The 19,737-nt window shown below is 39.8% G+C and overlaps 1 protein-coding gene across 5 annotated transcripts in view; it reads left to right on the top strand.

The window, feature by feature from the left end:
- LOC126921658 (uncharacterized) overlaps positions 1-19,737 on the top strand; it is a 570,126-nt gene that overhangs the window by 345,732 nt on the left and 204,657 nt on the right. The gene's annotated exons all lie outside the window — the stretch shown is intronic.

Raw genomic sequence — 19,737 nt, forward strand, 5'->3', positions numbered from 1 at the left:
CATCATTTCTCGAAACTAAATGGAAAATTATTTTTTTCTATTTATCATCTCATAAATACGTACAACTCGCCGAGAGCAGAAAAATCTCTCACTTGTATCCTCGTTGAACCGATCAATTTTACCCAAGAAGAATTATACACTGTCAGTTTTTAAGTCTTAAACAAATAGATATGTCAACTGGACGATAAGCCTCCTCCTATTCCAATGACGTCAATCCGATGTTAGAAGTAACAGCATTCTTCGGCTAGTTGACGTAAAGATACGCCCACTGACTCGATTTAAATGCGTCGTCTCGACGCATTTCTTCGCGCGATCTCAGTGTGTAAGATCGCGCGAAAAAATAACCACTTGAACGCGAGCTCTCGCGTGAGTCACTTGTGAATCCGATAGAAGTCGATATATTCAATAAACTGTTAACGAGCGTGCGGATTGTTTATTTCTCGAATCTGATCTTGAATCTGTGTAAATTACTCGCGATGAACGGGAAAATCTTAATTTTAATGTTCTCGATGAAACTGACACGACAAAGATCGATAATCTCGAAGAGTTATCGTTGAATGTACGAAAAAGAAACGGTTTGTTTCACTCGCGAGTTTTCATGCGCGTGTGTAAGCGTTTAGACGCGATTGAGAATAAGCAGGCTATGGAACAAGGATAGGAAATCGTCATTTGCGAATGAATTAATAGCTTTTAAACGTTAAAACGTGATTTTCATGTCCCACTGACCTGATTTCAATGAAATATGATTCTGTCCTGATATTGACTCGATTAAGTACTCCGCTTTAAATTTAATTATCATGCTTGTAATATTCATTAAAAGTCTGTATTATCGTTTCGAAACTGTTTATTTCTGAAATATGGGACTTTATTATAATATGTCATTAATTAAGAACGCGCCGTCAAAGTGTTATAATAGCGTGTTAATCACGAGATGATAAAACGATTTTACTTAAAATGTTCAAGTTCCCTCGCGCCGTTCTTACTTATTAACCTCCAAGCTCACTCCACTTAACAAGCAGCAACGAATATTTAATAGCGATATTTAGATTTTCTTTTTCCAAACAACTTGCACGATACTACAAAAGTATTAATCCTTTCATTTAACCAAGCAATTCAAGCCGCCATATCAGAGAAAAGCACCATAAAGCTAGAAACGCGTATAACCTGCACAAAGTAGATTGAACCTGTAAAGAACAGACCACCGCATAGAAGCTGACGCGAAATTAGCTCGAAACCTTTCTCCAGGCGTTACGCCATAAATTAAAGTTTATACGCACCACTGGACTCGTGTTTTTCTTCTCGTCTTCTCTGCCATCCTGTTAAGCGCCTATTTCCAACTGTTTCATGTCGCGCACAGGTGAATTTTTTCTCTTTTTGTCTCGGCGAATTCCATCGGTCAGCCGACAGATTAATGCAAAAATATCGAGCTGCGCGAAAAGTGTTTCTTTAGCCACGAAGTTTGCTCCGTTTTCTTCAATCTGTGCACGGTGCAAACCACGTGTTAAGCCGTGTGCCGGTCACTCGATCGAAAGAATCGTAGCAGAGTCGCGGATCAAGCTAGAGTCAGGTACATTCACCGTTTACATAACGCGTGAAAGAAAATATGCGTGGGTTCGTGAATCATTGATTTCTTCATTGTTCCATGGAGGAACTTGGTCAGAGTTGTTATAAGATCAGCGTTACCTCATTGGCTAGAAATTTCGATAAGCAGACTTAAACATCTGTAAAGCAAATATTACGTCGCTAGATCGCGAATGTTTGTGCAGAGTTCATTTTTTATGAACGTAACTAAGAAAATAGAACGAACGGAAACGTTTATTCCGGCCATTAGATGTTCTAATAAATATTATACTTTTGATGTTCTATATTTTCCATCTTATATTATTCTATTTCTTTAAATAAATTCGTATACATCTTTAATCTACTAACCGCACGACGCCAGATTTCTACGTGTAATGTGTAAAGAACATACGACACCTTGCGTTCCATTTACTCTACATTTTTCAAAATTCTATTCACGTATAAACCTATTCGTGGTTTATAGATTTGAGTTGTTTGTTCGTATTTCCTTTGGATAGTTGTTTGCTTGAAATGTTTTACGATGCAAGCGTTTGTACGTGAAAGAGTTGGGAACAGATTTTTAGAGTGGAAGCTTTGAATGGGTTCGAGTGGGTTGAATCGGTATAAAGTAGTGGTAGTTTGTAGCGATTGGTAGTCACAGAGTGACCGTACCTTTGCTCGTTTGTCTCCTTTTTCTGTTTGCCTCGCCCAGTCTAGCTGGTTTAAAACGCAGAGAACGTAAGTCTGTGAGTACACAACGTGTAAGCGCTCTCTCTTTCTCTCTGTCGGAAATATACGAGGTCAGCGTGTATGTTGAGATTGTAAAATAAGGGGTCACATGTGACGTCATTTAAAATTACCCTGATAGCCTGCGGCGTTAAATTGATTTTACACGTAGAGTGCAATAACATCAAATTTCTCCCACAATTACATCTCATATTCGCATAGTGTTGTATGTTATGACGAAATGAATTATTTCTTATTTAATATAAGATAAACTATTTTTAACTAGAACTTGCATTTGTCACGATGTTACAAGATAATTTTTCAAGACTGGCCATAAAATTTGTTTACATTACTCATTCTATATGTTAGAAAGTTTTCACAATATTGTTACAAATTGGTCCATATCTAAATTATGGTAAATTAACATATACAAACATCGAAATTACTACGAAACTCGCCCTCGGACTTCATACGTCATTTCTGTCATATACTACGTTACAGTGTAACTACGTAGTTTCCACCAGGCTTTCGATACTGATTTCCATATGTCACAAAATGTCAACACACTGGCGCACAATACTATCCAAATCACTATGACATCGCTACAACTCTCCGACCTATCTCGTTCACAATTTCGACTCTAGCAACTACATCGTTGCTATATTTCCCACGCAAACACACGCAAAAATGTGTTAAACTTCTGTAACCTACTAGCCACCTGACGAGAAAATAAGCTGTTTTATCGTCGAGTCTCACTCCAATCTTGCCATCCTAAATATTCATGCTACGAACTACAAGCATCTCGCAAACGAATCATCCCCATTCAAAAAACCATTTCTCTCGATCACGTTGCAAATGTAAAACGTTGGACACATAAAGAAAACGTCTTCCACCACACACTTTCGAAAAACCACTCGCTACCCACTCTACAAACTACTACAAACAACTTCGAACAACAAGCTACGCACACAGGGTAAAGACGTGCGAACGATTGAAGATAGGAAAGGGATGCAGCGCCATTCCAACGTCCCGTATTTACCGTGCACGGTTGTATCCCTCGGGACCGGTTTCGAGACCGGTTATAACCCGGGGCGTGCTGGTGTAATCGGCAGCGAGCCGCGTAGGCGTGAGTCGACCGCGGCCGCACATGCCGGCCGCATGCCTACCGGCTAAAACAGATGAGCCGCGCGCGATACATATTTTCACCGGGTTTACCGCGATATTGCCGCGCCACGGAGGATACCTTCGTTCACCTTTGGGACGCCTGTACCTGTCCATACAGCCGCGATCGCAGGATCGACGCGATACCGGATAATGGGAAATTGCCCTCGATCGATCTGGAAGCGGGATCGGTTACGAGGTTGCGTTTCGTGCTGCTTATAACGTCGGTTAACGCGTTGTGCGTGTCTCCGTGTAATAGAACTGTGTCTTATTGCGACGATCTTGCGCTGGAATTTTCGTGAATATCGCGCAGGACAGATAGAATTTTTTGTAGGAAATAAATTTGTTGTGCGGGAAATAATTTTGCTATGGGTGAATTATGTGACGTAGAATTGTAGAAGGATAATCGAACTATCTTTTTCCTTGTGTTTGAGAAAGAGAATCAGCGTTGATGAAAGTTCGTCGTGTACTTTAGTGGGTTTTTGTGTGCTTTATTGCGGTGTATTTTTAATTGCCACATTATGGTGGAACTTTTGTGGCGGTAAATATTGAAAATGTGACTTTTGAGATAGCGTATACGGTGTTTTGAAATTGTCAAATTATGTACCATAAAAGTATGGAATAATAAATTAATTTTCCTATTCATTTCCTCCTGAGGAGATATCTTATATAATTCTTTTATTTCTCTCTCTCTCTCTCTCTCTCTTTCTCTATCTGTTTCCCTCAGTGATAATTTATTTAACTGTTATAATGTATCTTCTGGATTTTCTATAAAAAGAAAGATGTTCCTGTTGTAAAACAATTTTCTTCGCCATTTTGCTTAATGAATATAAAATACCCGCTAACTTTTCAACCATATTATTAAGCGACATCTTCAATTGAAATCTCTTATTATAGCCTTTGATGGCTGATAAAGTGCCGAGGAATCTTTGAAATTAGCAAATCAAAGGCTAGGAAGTATGAGGAGGCTGGCAGTGCCAGAAGGAGGACATTAAAGGTGATTTTTAGGTTCGTGGCACCGGAGATGATAGCAATCTTGCGATTATTGGATCCATTTACGGTATGAAAGGCTTTCGCTTCGAACCTTGCTATCCTGTTGCTCGGTCTCATAGACGTGAAACGGAGCGCAGATCATCGTATTAATTACATGTGATCCTTGATCTGCTTAAGCTGATGATTCCAAACATGAGCCGTGAGGAGTGCGCTTCCATATAAGATAGGTACCATGTATCGATTAAACGCGTGAATTAGATTAATCATCTAATCAGAGCTTCCCTAGCTTACATACAAGTTTCAGAAATATTCTAAATCTTGCAATTAATATTTAACGCGTAATTTTATAAATCAGTCACATTGAACGAAACAAACGCATCATATAAAATCTAAACAAATTTTTGCATCATTTCGTTTAGAGAATATAAAATATTCGTCTAACTTTTATCATTAAGCCACATTTTCAATTGCCATGCTACTTATAGTCATTTTGTTGAAATCCTATTTTATTGTGAAATAAAAGCGTAAAGGATATTTGTAATAATTCTACGAATCGATGCGTTAATCGTAGCGACTATGTTTGATATTTCTACTATACTCATGGTAACCATTAACATAGCAACCATTAACTAGAGTAGCAATGGTTTAATCTACGGGAACAGCTATTAGTTACTGCATCCAATAGAGTACGTTACGAGCTCTGACAGCGTGACTGTTCCACGCCACGAGGTTGGCAAATAGTCACATCTCGTCCGTACACCGTACGTTGTCTTATTCCTTGAAGAAACTTGTAAATCGCTAATAAACTTTCTATAACGAAACAATTCAAATAGAATAATTTCCATTCAATGAAAATTACGTATCCTTGAAACATTTTCGATACATCGTTTGAATAAGGAAACTCTAAATTTACATTTCACTTCTATACATTTATTAGACGAATCCTCGTATCTAGTACAACAAAAATCTTCACAATTTTCCCTCCGCCTTTTCAAACACCGTAATCATTTACCCATAATCCTCTGACGCAATTCCACTAAAATCCACGATGCACAGTATCGAAAGCACAGATACCGTCTGATACCTAAGCAGCGCTTGGAAACGGAGATTCGGTCGGGATCATCTGGCCCCGGTTCTGGAGCACTGAAATATTTCAGCCGGTACCGCGGCTAAACTCGTTCCGCGTTACGACGTAATGGACGCATTCAGCTAAAAGCGTGATTTCACCGGTCAACGGAAAGTTATAGACCGTAATTGAAGGCACGGTAACAAGAGTTACAGGAAGGCATAAGAGAAAGAGAGAAAGAGAGAAGTAGAGTGGTTGGCAGCGTCGGGAACGTTTACGAAAACTACAGCAGCGCGTAACTCTCTGGGAAGAGTGGCGGCGGCCGGGCGAAGCAAGTGGCAGGGTTTAAATTCGAATTAGCCTACAGGCGAGAGATTCTGCTAGCCTCTGGACAAAGCTAGCCACGGTATTAAGCCATTAGACCGTAACGAGAGTTGATTAAGTGTGCGGGCCAGAGCGGAGGCTACGACACGCAAAAAGTAGAAACTGCGTGGGCGTGCAGGACGCAACGGGAATGCGAATCGAGGGAAAAAATTGAGCCGGCTTCGGATACGAGGCTGTTTTTTCCATGGAATGTAGAAGCACGCGCTTGGTATTAATCGGGTCTGCGATAAAACCGACGATGTCACCGGCATTTCTTTCTCTGTAATCGATTTCGCTTCTACGTCCTCCGGTGCGTCTAGTTTTTAGATTGATGCCTACATCTTGCGGTAATACCGTTCGCTCGATTTTTTTCCCCAAGATTTATTTCAGATTCCTGAGAACTATCTTCGGACAGATTAGAATGGTTTTTTCGGCGTTCAAAAGTTGAAAGTTCCTTTGATTTGATTAATTTGTTTTAATTCGGCTAATTAAAAGATAATAATTTGTAAACGATACGTGGATATGTGTGAATCTCCATACTTGAGAAACTGAAATCATAAACATTCTAAACAGGAGAAATTTCAAATAACCTCCCTCCTATGATCCGCCCCTAATTCCAAAAATGTACAATTCATTGTCAGATCACCATGCCCTTAATTCCGTAGCGTAAAAAAGGCGATTCGAAACGACCCAAAGAGCCACTACCAGCAGAAACAAAATCGCCTAATCATAGCGGAAAACAAACGAAGGTTCGCGCGTTTCATCCCCTCGGTGGATGCAGGCGAGCTTCAAAGAGGCGTCCCCCGACGATTCGCAATTCGAATCCGTCTGTCAAAGAATGATAATTCGCCACAGTGTATGCGAGCACCGGCCGCGAACGGATTAACATGAAAATCGTGGCCGGGGGGCGCGGGATGCGAAACTTATGCGCGCGAAATTATTTTCGTGCCGGCCAGTGTGAGCCGGGACTTTAATTTGCGATAGAAGCTGACTGCGCTGTCAAAGGGATGCCGCGCGCTTCCAACCCCCTCCAGCACAGCGTGTTCTCCACCCCTTTGCTTGGCCGCCAGCTCCAGCCAGCCAGCCAGCCGATTTAATTAATGTTCCCCGCGTAGATATGGCGGGACCCTCGTCGTGAAACATCGTTCGGCCCTCCCAGCTGTTGGTCCAGAGAGAAAGTCCCGAACGAACGAACGAACGAAATTGCGTTCACCCGGAAATTGCGTTTTTACGATGCCATAATGAGATGTCCATGCGCGAGATATCGGTGGCTCGATGGTTTTTCCCGACGCGGATGCCAGGGGAAAACGTACCGAAAAGCGGCGGAAAAAGCGCCTGGCTCGTTGTAATTTTCATATTCGATGAGGTTTTTTAGGGAATGAGGGAAATGAGTTAGTGTTTATTCGGGATGTTCGGTGAGGTGAACTTTTAGCAATGTTCTCTGCTGGCAATTATTGAACCTGACGGTAGATTGCGCTGGTTTGTTAGTAATGCGATTAAGAAAGGTTCTTTTAAAAGAAAGGGCATTTTTGTGATTAATGTAATTGTTTTTTAAGTGATCCTTTAAATTTCGAATAATTATTTGTTTGCAATCTGCGACGGCGATAGATGCGATTGAAATTTTTAAGCTATTTGTAGGTGGTTTAGTAATGGTTATAGATAGCAGTCGTTTGTCGAAGGTGGTAGTGCGATCGAGGAACGTTATTGTAGTAGGACCAGTTTCTTTTTACTCAACGTGATTGTCTTTTAAGAAATTTTTAAAATATTTCGGATTTAGGACAATTATTATTTAATTCTGCTAGTTCTTTCATATGAAACGAACAAAAACAGCCTTTTAAAAATTGTTAGGAATAATCTAGTGAGGTTTTTTGCGCATCTCGAATGGTTGTTCTTTTAATAAGAAGGTATAGAAAAAGGATACATAAATTACGGAGGCTAATGGTGATCGAGGTGGTGCTTATATGGGATCGAGGTCAAAACCTCTCAAGGGCGGCTACCAAGCAGTAGAAACAAAGTTTTAAGACGCCTAAAGAAGAACGTTTGACGGGATCAAATAAAAATTTCCTTAGAAACAGAACTCTGTATCGTAAATGAATCAGTTACGTAGATCCATCGCAATAGAAATTAATCCATTCGACAATTATCCGCTATTTGTACCTTCAACTACATTTTCCAAATTCTGTTTCACAATATAATGTATCAATTTTTACTGAAGATCCGTTTCAAAAAAAGACAAAGATAAAAAGGCTATCCGGTTTCCAAGTAAAATAATGAATTCGGCATAAATTTTTGAACCTATTCTAATTCAAATTATTCAACATTCTAATTTTCCTTTTCTAGTGAAACGATATTCCGACTATATAGCACAACTTTTCAGTTTATTTTACACAGAATTTCAGAAAAACTTTATTATGAATAAATTCATTAAAAATTGGTATGTAGATTCTACATGTAACATCGTACAACAGTAATACTATACAGTGATATCTATTAATTCTTTTATCGACGAGAGAAATCCATTAGTAAAGAAAAAAAAGATCATCCATCTTTTTCTTCGAAGGGAATTCTCCAACCGACATCACACTTTCGTAGTATCTGTCAGAGATCCTGTTGAAGTGTCTCGTTACTGTTGTCCGATTCGTTGAACACAGGGATGATATTCCGGCGGCGTTGTTATTTGGGGAAAACGGGTAAGTGACCTCAGATAAATTGACCACTCAAGCTCCGCAAGAGAACGCATCCTTTACCGTGTTCTCCCTTTGCTATTCTCGTTACGAAGGCAAAGACTTGATCCGTGACTCTGAGGCTTCTACGTTGTACACGTGTCTCAAACTCTAATTAGCTTCTGTATACTTTGCTGGGTAATTGTTTCGGAGGCTGTTGTCAGTGGGAACGAAAGGAGCGTGAATGCAATTAAAGTGGACGACGCTTTGTTAAACGATACGAGTGCTCGGGCGTCAAATACTTTAATATGAAAATTCTCTTTCTTTTGTCTTTTATTTTTGACGAATAAATCATAACGAAAATTATGATTTTATTTTGGAATGGAATGATATTTGTTTATTCGCAATTAGACTAGGCTCTAGCTTCGTTAACCTTTGAACATTGGATATTTCGATACGTAATTTTTTATCTCTGTTCCTTTTTTAATTTCTGATGAATGAAATGAACTGATATCTGTTTATTAATAGATAAGGCAGTTAATAGGGTTCAGGTAATTGGTAAAAATCGTATTAGGATTGTTAAAATTAGAGAGAGAGAGAGAAAGAGAGTTGATAACTGTTACCGTAGGATTATTGCGGTTGGGAGGGGTGTGGTAAATATTATGATAGGATTATTAGCATTAAGGTCTAGCTGGATTCTAGCATTAGGTGGAATTACGAGAGAGAGGATTGTAAAGTATTTAAAACATCTAAAATGATAAGATCTTAAATCTCATTCGACAATTGAATTATTCAGAAGACAAATTGAATCTCATTATCTGAACATCTCTTGGTATTAGTGTCGAAATACCTGATCAATTTTCTTAAATTAATTCTATAGGAAACAAAATGTGAATTGAACAGTTCCATTCTCAGAAAACTTTATAAATTTCTCGGTTTCTCATTTAAATTATTTTTCAATTTCACAAACGATTGGTTATGTTCGTTAAATAAATTATCTTTGATGTGGCTCGATTAATTCCATAATTAACAACTGCCTGTACAGTTGATATAGTACACTCGTGGTTAGTTCTATTTATCAAAAACACGATGCAGAATTCTATATATTGTCACAGGCAATTAAATTGTCGAAAAGTAAAACACTTTTGTTACCGAAACTGCGCATTTTTACATTTTTAAACGATCGTGTTACTGGCGATAATTCATAGCAAATCGAGGTCAATTTTTTTTTTTTTTTTTTTTTTCGCGGAGGGAAGAGGACAGCTCGGATCGAAGAACGGACCCGCATTTATGAATTTAAATATTCGAGATGGTGGATGGTCGACTTTTTTCCCCAGCTCTTGCAACTTTATAGCTTCCTCTATATTCAACGCTCGTACCTTTGCCCTTGTTAAACGAATACACTTACGGACACGTTATATTTGGCATGCATGCGGCCATTTCTAAGCATTCTGCATTGTCGATCTATTTTCGCTGGTTCTTTCAATTTACCTCTCCTCCCCTTACGATTCCATCTTTTTTATTTCAGCATCCCTCGACTCGAAAGATATTTTTCTCCTCCTTATTTGTCTTAGTCACGATCTCGCGGCATGTGTAAATAAAGGGATGGAGAGTCGAAAGTCATAAGCAAAAAATTTAATGCTCTAGAAATCTGTGAAAGCTATCGGAAGGAATTAATTACGAAAAACAAAAAAAAAAGGTAAGTAGTTCTTCGAAAGATTCACGTAAAGAAACAACGCGTGTATTATTCGATGGAATACCAATTTTATGGAAGCACACACAGTTCCTTTATATGTTTCTTAACTTTCGCTATGAATTTCCTGACTAACCAAATGTATATGTACCAACAAAACCATAAAGCGTTAAATCGAAGCAAAATAACGAATCCATTGAGTCTGTGAACGTTTCTAGTATACTTGCACGGGATTGGTAATCTAGCAAGCTGTCGTCGTCATTTTTATCGTAGCAGTCAACGAAGCAGATACTCGCGTCGGATTAAGAAAGAACGGCGGCGAAGCCCGGGACGATGGAAATAAAGAAAGGAAACACAGTACGCGGGCCGGTCTCATTTAAATGTACGATACCGCTCGCCTCTTATCGCATTATAGTAAATACGGACTATACTCGTTCCGGCGGAAACGAGGGGAGAACGGCTGCACCGCTGATTGCAAATTGACTTCGCTACCGAAATAATACCGGCGAGCCCGTTACCTTGCGATTCTTATTGCACCAAGTTCGTTACGGTTATTCTTTTTCTCTGTCCGCTCGCTGTTTCGTTCCCACTACGCGCACATTTCGTTTCCCCTGTTTAAACGTACGTGTACGCCGCCCTGTAGCCCGCTCTTCCTCTCGCGTTTCGCTTACTCTCTTTTTTTCCCTTTATTTTCCACCCTTTCCTCCCCTTTGCCTTTCCGTCCTTTTCTCAACTCCATTATTTACCTTCAGTCTCCTTTCTACGTTTCTTTGTAGCGGACCGTTTGTCGAGAATGTTGTAATCCAATTTATTCCCCCGTTCTTCGTCTTTACCCTTTCTCCTCTCCTTTACCTTCCTTCATTTTGATTCCGTTGTTTCGTTTCGTTCGTTCGCTACTTATCAACGTTTCAAAGATTTTACCGTTTCAGACGATTTGGCTCGTACAACGATGTTTGATAGAGTTTGTCGACGGTATTGGCAATTGACAGGTTTTGAAGAAATTTTAGTCGAAATACAACGTTAAGTCTAAGATGCAATTTTATCCATGTGAACGAAGAAAGTTTTATTTATCATCTATTAGTTTTTTTACCTATCTATTACAATTAAAAAGGTGAAAAAACTATTCGAACGTCAAAGCTTATAATATTTAATAGTTGAACTCTTTCTCCTAATAGCTCAATAATTTTGGAATTATCTACTTTTTCTCCTCGTTGCAATGAACAGTCCAATATTTTCATATATTGTGTGTGTCTCACAAAATAGTATGATATCAAAGGATGATGTTAACACTTTGATAAGTGAATTAGACATACAAGATTTTGTGTCTTTCTGAAAAAAGCTACAAATTATCGATTACTGAATTTTCATTTAATTAAAAGAAAAATTATTCTTTCAACTGCGCCCATACAGTTCGGGAAAAATTCTCCATTTCGCCTACAGTTAGAAAAAAGAAATTGAGAACAGAGATTCTGAAATGGGCAACGCCAGGAACTATGCACGAGCTGCCTTTGTTTTCCGAGACCAACCGACAACGTCCAAACAGGAATTTCGCAAAACTTCACGCTGGGAAAATTCTCCGACGCTGTGCATTCTTGCGCGATTTCACTGCGCGCGTAATTTGAATGCGTTTCATGGTCGGTCGGTTTCGAAAATAGACCCTGTGATTTTTGCAACGCGGTCCTCCGACTAGGACCTTTTATTTTCTTCAATGAACAGAGGGAACGAATTCGCCTTCCACGATAAATAAACTTCTCCCTTCTATCTTCGTACACGTCAGGTTAATTTTAACCAAGAATTTCCTCTGCCTTCGGAAAAATTTATCTTACGTATATTATTATAATTTAATTTATCAAATTATTAAAATTTTAATAAATAAAGCTGTTTACAGTTACATCGATGTATAACTTGCTAAAAATCTTCTTATATGATGAACAATGGAACTAATTGAATTGAGAAATACAAAATTTAGAACTTACCACATTTTCGTACATACGAAATAATGTACATGTGAAATTACCTAACATACATATATTTCATCTGTCATACTGCTAATGAATATGAAGTATACATTTTTTTCAATGAAACATCTCCTTCCATAATTTCTGTATTTTATTTTCTCATTACGTACATCAACAAAAATTTCCCAAGTTATCTTCCATTATACAAAATATTTCTGTCACATTTGTTTTCTATATATCGTAATATTAATAACAACGAAAAATCATTTATACGAAAGTTATAGTTCTCAACTCAGTTATGTTCTTCTACATGTACTGACTAATGAAATAAGATTCTGCCATGTCAGGCCCGAAAATGAAACGTTACTCGAATCTCCGTTTAAACCACACTTAAAACCTTCCATTATCCTAATGCGACCATAGAAAGCAGGGACCAAAATATCGCATTTTCCAGCAGGGCATGTCGTGTAACGAGCAGGGTTGCTCGCGAAACGAGGGTCGCGCATCGCGCCGATAAACGCGTCGCCTCGCACTGTGAAAACGTTTAATCGACAATCACGGCTCGATTGTCGGTTGTCCTATATTACCGCCTTAATTGCGGCACATTAATTATAATGGTATGATTATTGGGCCGTGAGCGTGATTACCCCTGCCCGTCTCATCTGCGCCGATTAGGCCGTCTTTGTGCATGCTGGGATCGACCCAGTAACTAATGTCGACACCGGCTGGGTGCCACCATTCGATCACTTGTCAGACCCGAATGATAGCCTCGCAATGTGTGTGTATATATATATGTCTTCGTGGTGTAATTTCTTTGTTCATCTCGGACAGCTTTCTTCGTAATAAGAGGAAAGTTCAAAACACACTACGGAAGAAAACGTATAATTAATATCACCCACACCGCTCAACGCTCAGAAACACGACAAACCTCGAAGCCTTAAGGAATTCTCTAGCAAGTAGCAATTTGTCGTAGCGTTATTGGACGCTGACGTGCACCTTACAGATATCTTTGTACGTTATAAATAATGTAGAAAATTCTCAAAACTTCGATGATCATTAAATATATAACTGGAATGCGAAGAACGTGCAGTTCCGCCGCAGTCTACCCGTCGTATTGTCAAACAATGAACGAACAATTCGCTTCGTTTTCTTCAAAAACATTTTTCCCGCCTCCCTCACGAAACCAAACTTAATATACGATGTAAACGCAAATACTGTAGAGCGCAGCCCATAAAGTGTTCCTCACCCCCAAAAGTCACCCTAAACCGCTTTCCACCCCGTGGACCGAACAATTTGCCCAAGTCAGCATCCGCCAATGCGCGCTAAACTCTGGTGTCTCAGTTCATCAAGCCCGTCCATCGTCTTGGTCCCCTCGCCTCGTCTAAGTCGTTTAATTATCCGCAGCAAGCTGGCCGAGAAATATTTCGCGTGGAAACGTCCGTCGACAAAGGCTCGGCCTTGGAAGGATCATCAACGAAACGGAGCAGGGAGAAGGTGAGAAGGAATCCTTGGGAGGAATACGCAAGAACGTGGGAAGATGGCGCGGGGCCCGACGAGTAGCTCCGGTTCAAGTTTCTCGCTGCTGGCCGAGAGATAATAGCTCGGGCTTAGTCTGCACAAAGGGAGGACGGCACCCGCAGCTCGCGACACTTGTGCGCTACGGCTTAAGTTTCGTAATACCGGCCGAGCGGCCGTGATACACTGTACACGTTAGGCAGACACTTAATGCAATTTGCATATCTTCGGCTTAAAGAAACCGACCTTTGGCCGAAGACCGTTGTTCCAGCAGTGCGGCTTGTTTTCATTGCTCTCGAGGGTTGTGAACCAGGCAGATGAAAATGGCTTTGGTCTGGAATATGCTTGGGTATTTTCTTTCGCCTCTTTTTTATTGTTTACTGCGAAGGACGTTTTGTAGAGTGGCGGTCAGGGATTGGGGGAAACTGTGGTTAAGTGTTTGTATTCGTCTAGTAGAGAGAATGATTCATATATACCGTGTATAGAGAATATTCTACAGAAAGTTTGAAACTAGCTAGAGAAAAACTGTTCGTCGCGCGATACATAAAATAACGTATCATGAAGCAGCAGCGATTCTTCATATCATAGTCTCAATGTTATATTTCTCGTGATTTATTAAAAAATATATATTTATACGCATCGTTTTATTTGATTGAAATTCATTAATATCATCAATCAAATAAGAATGCGTATTACAGTATTAGCTCTTTATTAACGACGGTTTATCAACACGCAGAATGATTTTTGTCAGCTAATACGTCGAAAAATAATTCGACGATGTTTACCCTATACGTGATTTTTATTTAATATCCTTGAAATCTCGTACGGGAAGTTTCATCTTTACTGTTTGGCGAACGAATTCATTTACGGTCGGCGTGCATCGCGAGAACCGCCGGAAGCTCCGTTCATCGAGCGGTGAAACGCGATATTTTTCATAAAATCCCGAGTCGACCGCGGCTGCGTGATTCTGAATATCTTTTACAGAGAGGAAACCGTTCGATTCCGCGTAACGGCCAAACAAAACCCCTATGTAAATTGTGTACTCTCGCTCGCATATTTTGCTAGTTTTATATACGCACCAGTTTTTATTTTCGCAACTTCATAGACGAAAGGGCAGAGTTTCAGGTTCCATCCAACTGGACCTTACTCCACTCGGCTGTATCTGTTTTAAGCATTTAATAATAGTATCGATCTTGAAACCAGTTCCGGTGATCAGCCGTTTGTAAAATTTCCAATATTGTTTCCATAGCCGAGAAATATTAATTTTAAGAATCCAGTTCAGATTTTAAAGAATCGCATAGGCAGATATCGAATGCATGAAACTGCAAGTTGAGGCACTCCTACAATTTTTTGTTCAATTTTAAATATTACCATATCATCTCTCGATAGATGTACATTCTTGTCAAACTTGATGATAATCAAGAAATTTCAAAGGTATCGATGCCTCGTAAATCACTGGCCTCTCACAATGACAGAGGAAAGTAATGACGAACGACCAGATACCAAGAAGAATTAGCCACCGACTCGAATTGCGTGCACCGTCAGATAAAGCATTCCATAATTCTTCGTGACAGGACGATCGTCAATATTAACAGAGTTACAATTGACTGTTAGTGCAACCTTGCTGTACCGCGGGTTGAAGATAAATTTAACGCGCGCGAGGAAATTGAAAATGGTTTACACTGTCGAACTGAATTGCAAAAAAAGGGGCGGAAGAAGAAAAAAATTGGAAAAAAAATCAAACGGGGATATCGCCGATCGTAATTGTCAGCACATAGAGTTTCGAACCTCTATTCAACTGATAACACATATCTGACAGGGTAGAATCCTGACAGCGCAGCTGCCGAAAGGTAAACAAAATTTGCGATGCTGGAATATTGGAATCGATCGATCCTACGTACATAGGTGTTTCGGAGAGGGAAAGAGAGAGAGAGAGAGCATGATTTAAAAAATGGTTTTGGACCCATAACAGTTCGAACACGTTTACCGTCATTAATTTCAATTTGATTAAAATTTTTGTTTATTCACCGTTCGAAATTTTCGACGTCATCCTGTCTCGTTTGGAAATAATGATTGCTGGGTCAGTGGTCGAGTGGTCGATCTACTCTCATTGAGGCGCATGGACGCTCAATTTTGTTCAGTGATGTTGCGAGAGTTCCATTTGACTGCATATAAAGATTGCATTGCGTTTAATGTATTTCACTTTAAGGGTCGAAGAATGTGATGTACGTTCACGTATAATGAAGAATTTGAATGATTCCGTATTTTAATTTCTGTATTTTGGATCGTCTTAAGTTTCCACTCTTTAGTAGTCAATATTCTTTGTATAAATAATTGCAAATTTTTTTTAGAGCGTGTTAGGATATAATCTATAAGAATATTTCTCCATTCTTCATCCCTCTTTTTCTTATATCCCCTATCAATTGCCAGTATCAACTTCCAGATTTAGTTTCATTTTCACCACCACTAAGAGTTAGAATAAAATACCTAACCAATAACTATAACAATAACTTCTAAGTTTGCCCCGGCATTTCGAAATCCTATTTATCTAACCATCTTCATAAACAGAAATATCAGCAAATTTCAACCCCATCCACCAGCAAACTACCCCTTACTGGTGTAAGGCAGAAATACCCACTCCAATTTTAAAGACAAAGCACGCGAAGAGCTCGTCAAAAACCCATCCGAAGTAGCTTGAATTCTCCGCGACATTAACCTTCCATAAAAACCGAAGCGGCACGGGGAACGATACGTGAAACGAAATCGTGTTCGTAGCGAAGGATGGCGTTCGGATGGTGAGCGTCGGCAGAGCGTAGATGGGATTTTAGAAGGGTTGCAAGGGTAAGGTAAACGATATTTGCGAAGCTTGGGGGATCGATAGCAATTTAACCGCCCCTCGCCATTCTGTACGACCGCTTCCCGGCGCTACATCTATGTACCTTCGCCGGACGTAGGTCCACCTCCAGCAACCAGCAGGAGCATCATCATCATCGTGGCTACCGCGGCTGCTTCCACCCTCTCTTACTCTCTCGTCGGGTTGTGCACCGTGGCCCAGTCGGAACTCATCCATATACATCGAGAAAATTAATATCTGGGCTTCGTTCGCGCGTTGAATAAACTCGGTTGCGCGGCCGCTTCCTTGCAGCGTCGCTTCCTCCTTCGTTTCTCTGCCTCCCTCGCTACTTCCGGGCGACGATGATCAACCCCTTGTCTTCGAACACCCTCGCGCTCTCGTTTTTCTCCGCTCTAAGCATTGCTGAACGAGCCACGCGAACGTAAAACGGTCGCGTTCGTTAATAACTTCGCGGCGGAACTTTAATTCCGGATCGCCACTGTTCGTTCCTCCTTTTGTTTCTTGGAATTACGATCGTCGGACTGTTGCTGATCACGCAGCGTATGTGGTATTCTTGTTTCGTTTGGATCTCCTATTTGTGTCCTTCTCGGTTCGTGTCTTTGCGCGAATCGCGATGACAATGATGATGTATTCGCGATGTTCTAGGCTATGTTAGGTAATTGGGTTAGAGGCGTTCGTTTCTCGTACCTACGGTGTTTCTTTAGGTTTCTGAAGGTTCCTTTTAGCAGAGTACATATGTGAATAGTTAATGGACTGTGTGCATGAAATAGTAAGAGAAACGTTTTGGTCTTTACGATGGAGGTTCAACGTATTCGTTGATGTATATGTTGCATTTTAGGTTACGTATTTTATTGATTGTTGTTAGAGAGATAGACAAAGCAGTAGGCAATATATTAGAAGAACATTATTATTTAAACAAGTTTGGAAGAAATTTAATTATGGTAGTTTTTATCATTTGAAAAATCGTTAAACTTTAGAAAAACTCGTGAATAGCAGTGAAAGTAATCATAGTTTACTTCGTTACTTAAATTTCGACCACTTTTTCAGAGAATACTTCTATTTTTGTATTTACTACAAAAAGTTAGACATAAAGTACCATCATGGAAGCGGACATCAACTATTTAAGCGTATTATTTATATAATAAATTAAGAATGAGTTGCAGTGGTATACAAAATACCACGTGTTTCCAATGATTTATTCCAGCGTCGAAACTCTGCTCTCGTTTCTTTCAGAATTTTATTCAACCCTCCCGTTCAACCCCCTTTCGCGCGCGCATCTCTTGCTATATGCAAACGTTTTGTGTCGCGTCCTGTGTGTTCGCGTGTGATTCATCGATCTCTCGTAAGCGCGGATAACGTCCAGCATGGCTGGTCCGCTTATATTTACATATTTAACTAACCCAACGGCGGAAGCATTAACGCAAACGCGGACGGATAATCTGGAATATGTTAATCCGCCGCGAGATGCATACCGTCGCTTTGAATTAACGCGAACGCTCGTCTACGACGCGAATCGTGTACACGGCCGATGTCGAAGCGGACGAATATGGCATGTAATGCTTTGTGTGTACCCCTACGTCAAACGTATAATTGTGTCAGTGACAATGACTGAATATCGTATATTTTTTGTGTTGAATTATTCCAGATATTGCTACCATCGCGACTGTTCGTATTAAAATTTCCCTTTTTTCCATTGTTTGTTTTAATGATTTTGGATTATTACGATGTAAATCAGAATTTTTACATGAATTGTATTTCTGATTAATTTAGTTGCTTTAATTAATTTCTTTGTAGTAAATCCATATACATTCGCATCTCTGATGTCGAATTTTAGCTATTGTTTACGAAGGACCTGGTCTTGTTACTCGCAGGGAATTGAACGTTGATCCTGTACCTGCGCAATGAAATTTAAGTAATTGGCAATAAGTCGAATGAATCAGTTTGGTTTCTAAGAAACTCGTATCTTGTAATATAGTCACTGAATCGTCAAACGAATTCACAACCTGTTAATCATCGATAACAACCATTGTCTCATAATTCTTCTGGTTAAACTGTAACGAAAACACGGGTGTATCGCGATTCCTCAACACGACTATGGTTGACGAGACCCAGTTGACGACGCGGTATAATCGAGTGAACCGAGACGATCGTAACGAGGGTCTGACAAGCAAGAAGACGGAGTTTAGGTCGCTTAGCGCGACGAGCTTCGTAACCTAAAATCCACAGTCAAAGTTTGCTACCACTTGGCAGCAGTTGTCCTCGGATCGCGAAGGCCACCTAAGGTCTCGAGAGATCCTCGACTGGCTGCTAGTTCTCGTAAGAGTGCTTCAGCGTTGTTGTCAGTACGCCGAGGAATATGCGAAAGCGACACTCGTCTCATACCCGAGAACTTCTCGTTTAACCCTCCCAGCCCCGTTGCCCAACTTCCACCCCTTCTACGTATCGTCCTGATAACGAAAATGATCGATCAACTCGTTGAACCATATTACGTATATTTCTCTTTTGTTTTGAGTTTTGCTAGCTTTTATTTTTACTTCGCTAAGTTCGATCGATTGTTCTTAAAACAATGTTCTGTTATTTATTAAACACGCGAAACCTCGATGAAGGTGTACGTGGGGGTGCTTAAGATTTCTTCTAAGTTTCTTCTAAGAAATTCTTCCAAGTTTTAGAAAATTTCTGCTTAATCTTTTGGATTAATCTTTTTTCGATTATAAAGATTAATTACTCGTTTCTTTATGATAAAAAAGCTACCAGAGAATTCATGAAACTATTGTATAGAGGAAATCATTCATTACAAATCGGATTTCTTTGAATCTAAATTACATAGTTATTCTCATTAGTGGGAAAATAATTTACATATCGTAGCTTAGAACTATTTTCTATGGAGAAACTAAACAGTTTTTATGTCGATCAAACAATTAATTTCCCTATGGAGAAACGCGACAGTGTAGGCGATGAGCCGCGGATCATATCGTAACAGACGTAGCCAATTATGTTTGAGCTGTGCCCTTCGTAACACGCGAAGAATCTTGTTCATCTGTCGACGCCGTTCGCCAACTTTGAGGTCGAGCAACCTGGCATCGAATAGAATCAACAACGAACGAGATTTTGTTTCTGCGTGTTGCGTGGCCATAAAAACGAGAATGGGGCCGAGCGTGTTCACAGAAATCAAGAGAATCATCTCG

The sequence above is a fragment of the Bombus affinis genome, chromosome 11 (assembly GCF_024516045.1).
Source record: "Bombus affinis isolate iyBomAffi1 chromosome 11, iyBomAffi1.2, whole genome shotgun sequence".
Lineage (NCBI taxonomy): Eukaryota > Metazoa > Arthropoda > Insecta > Hymenoptera > Apidae > Bombus > Bombus affinis.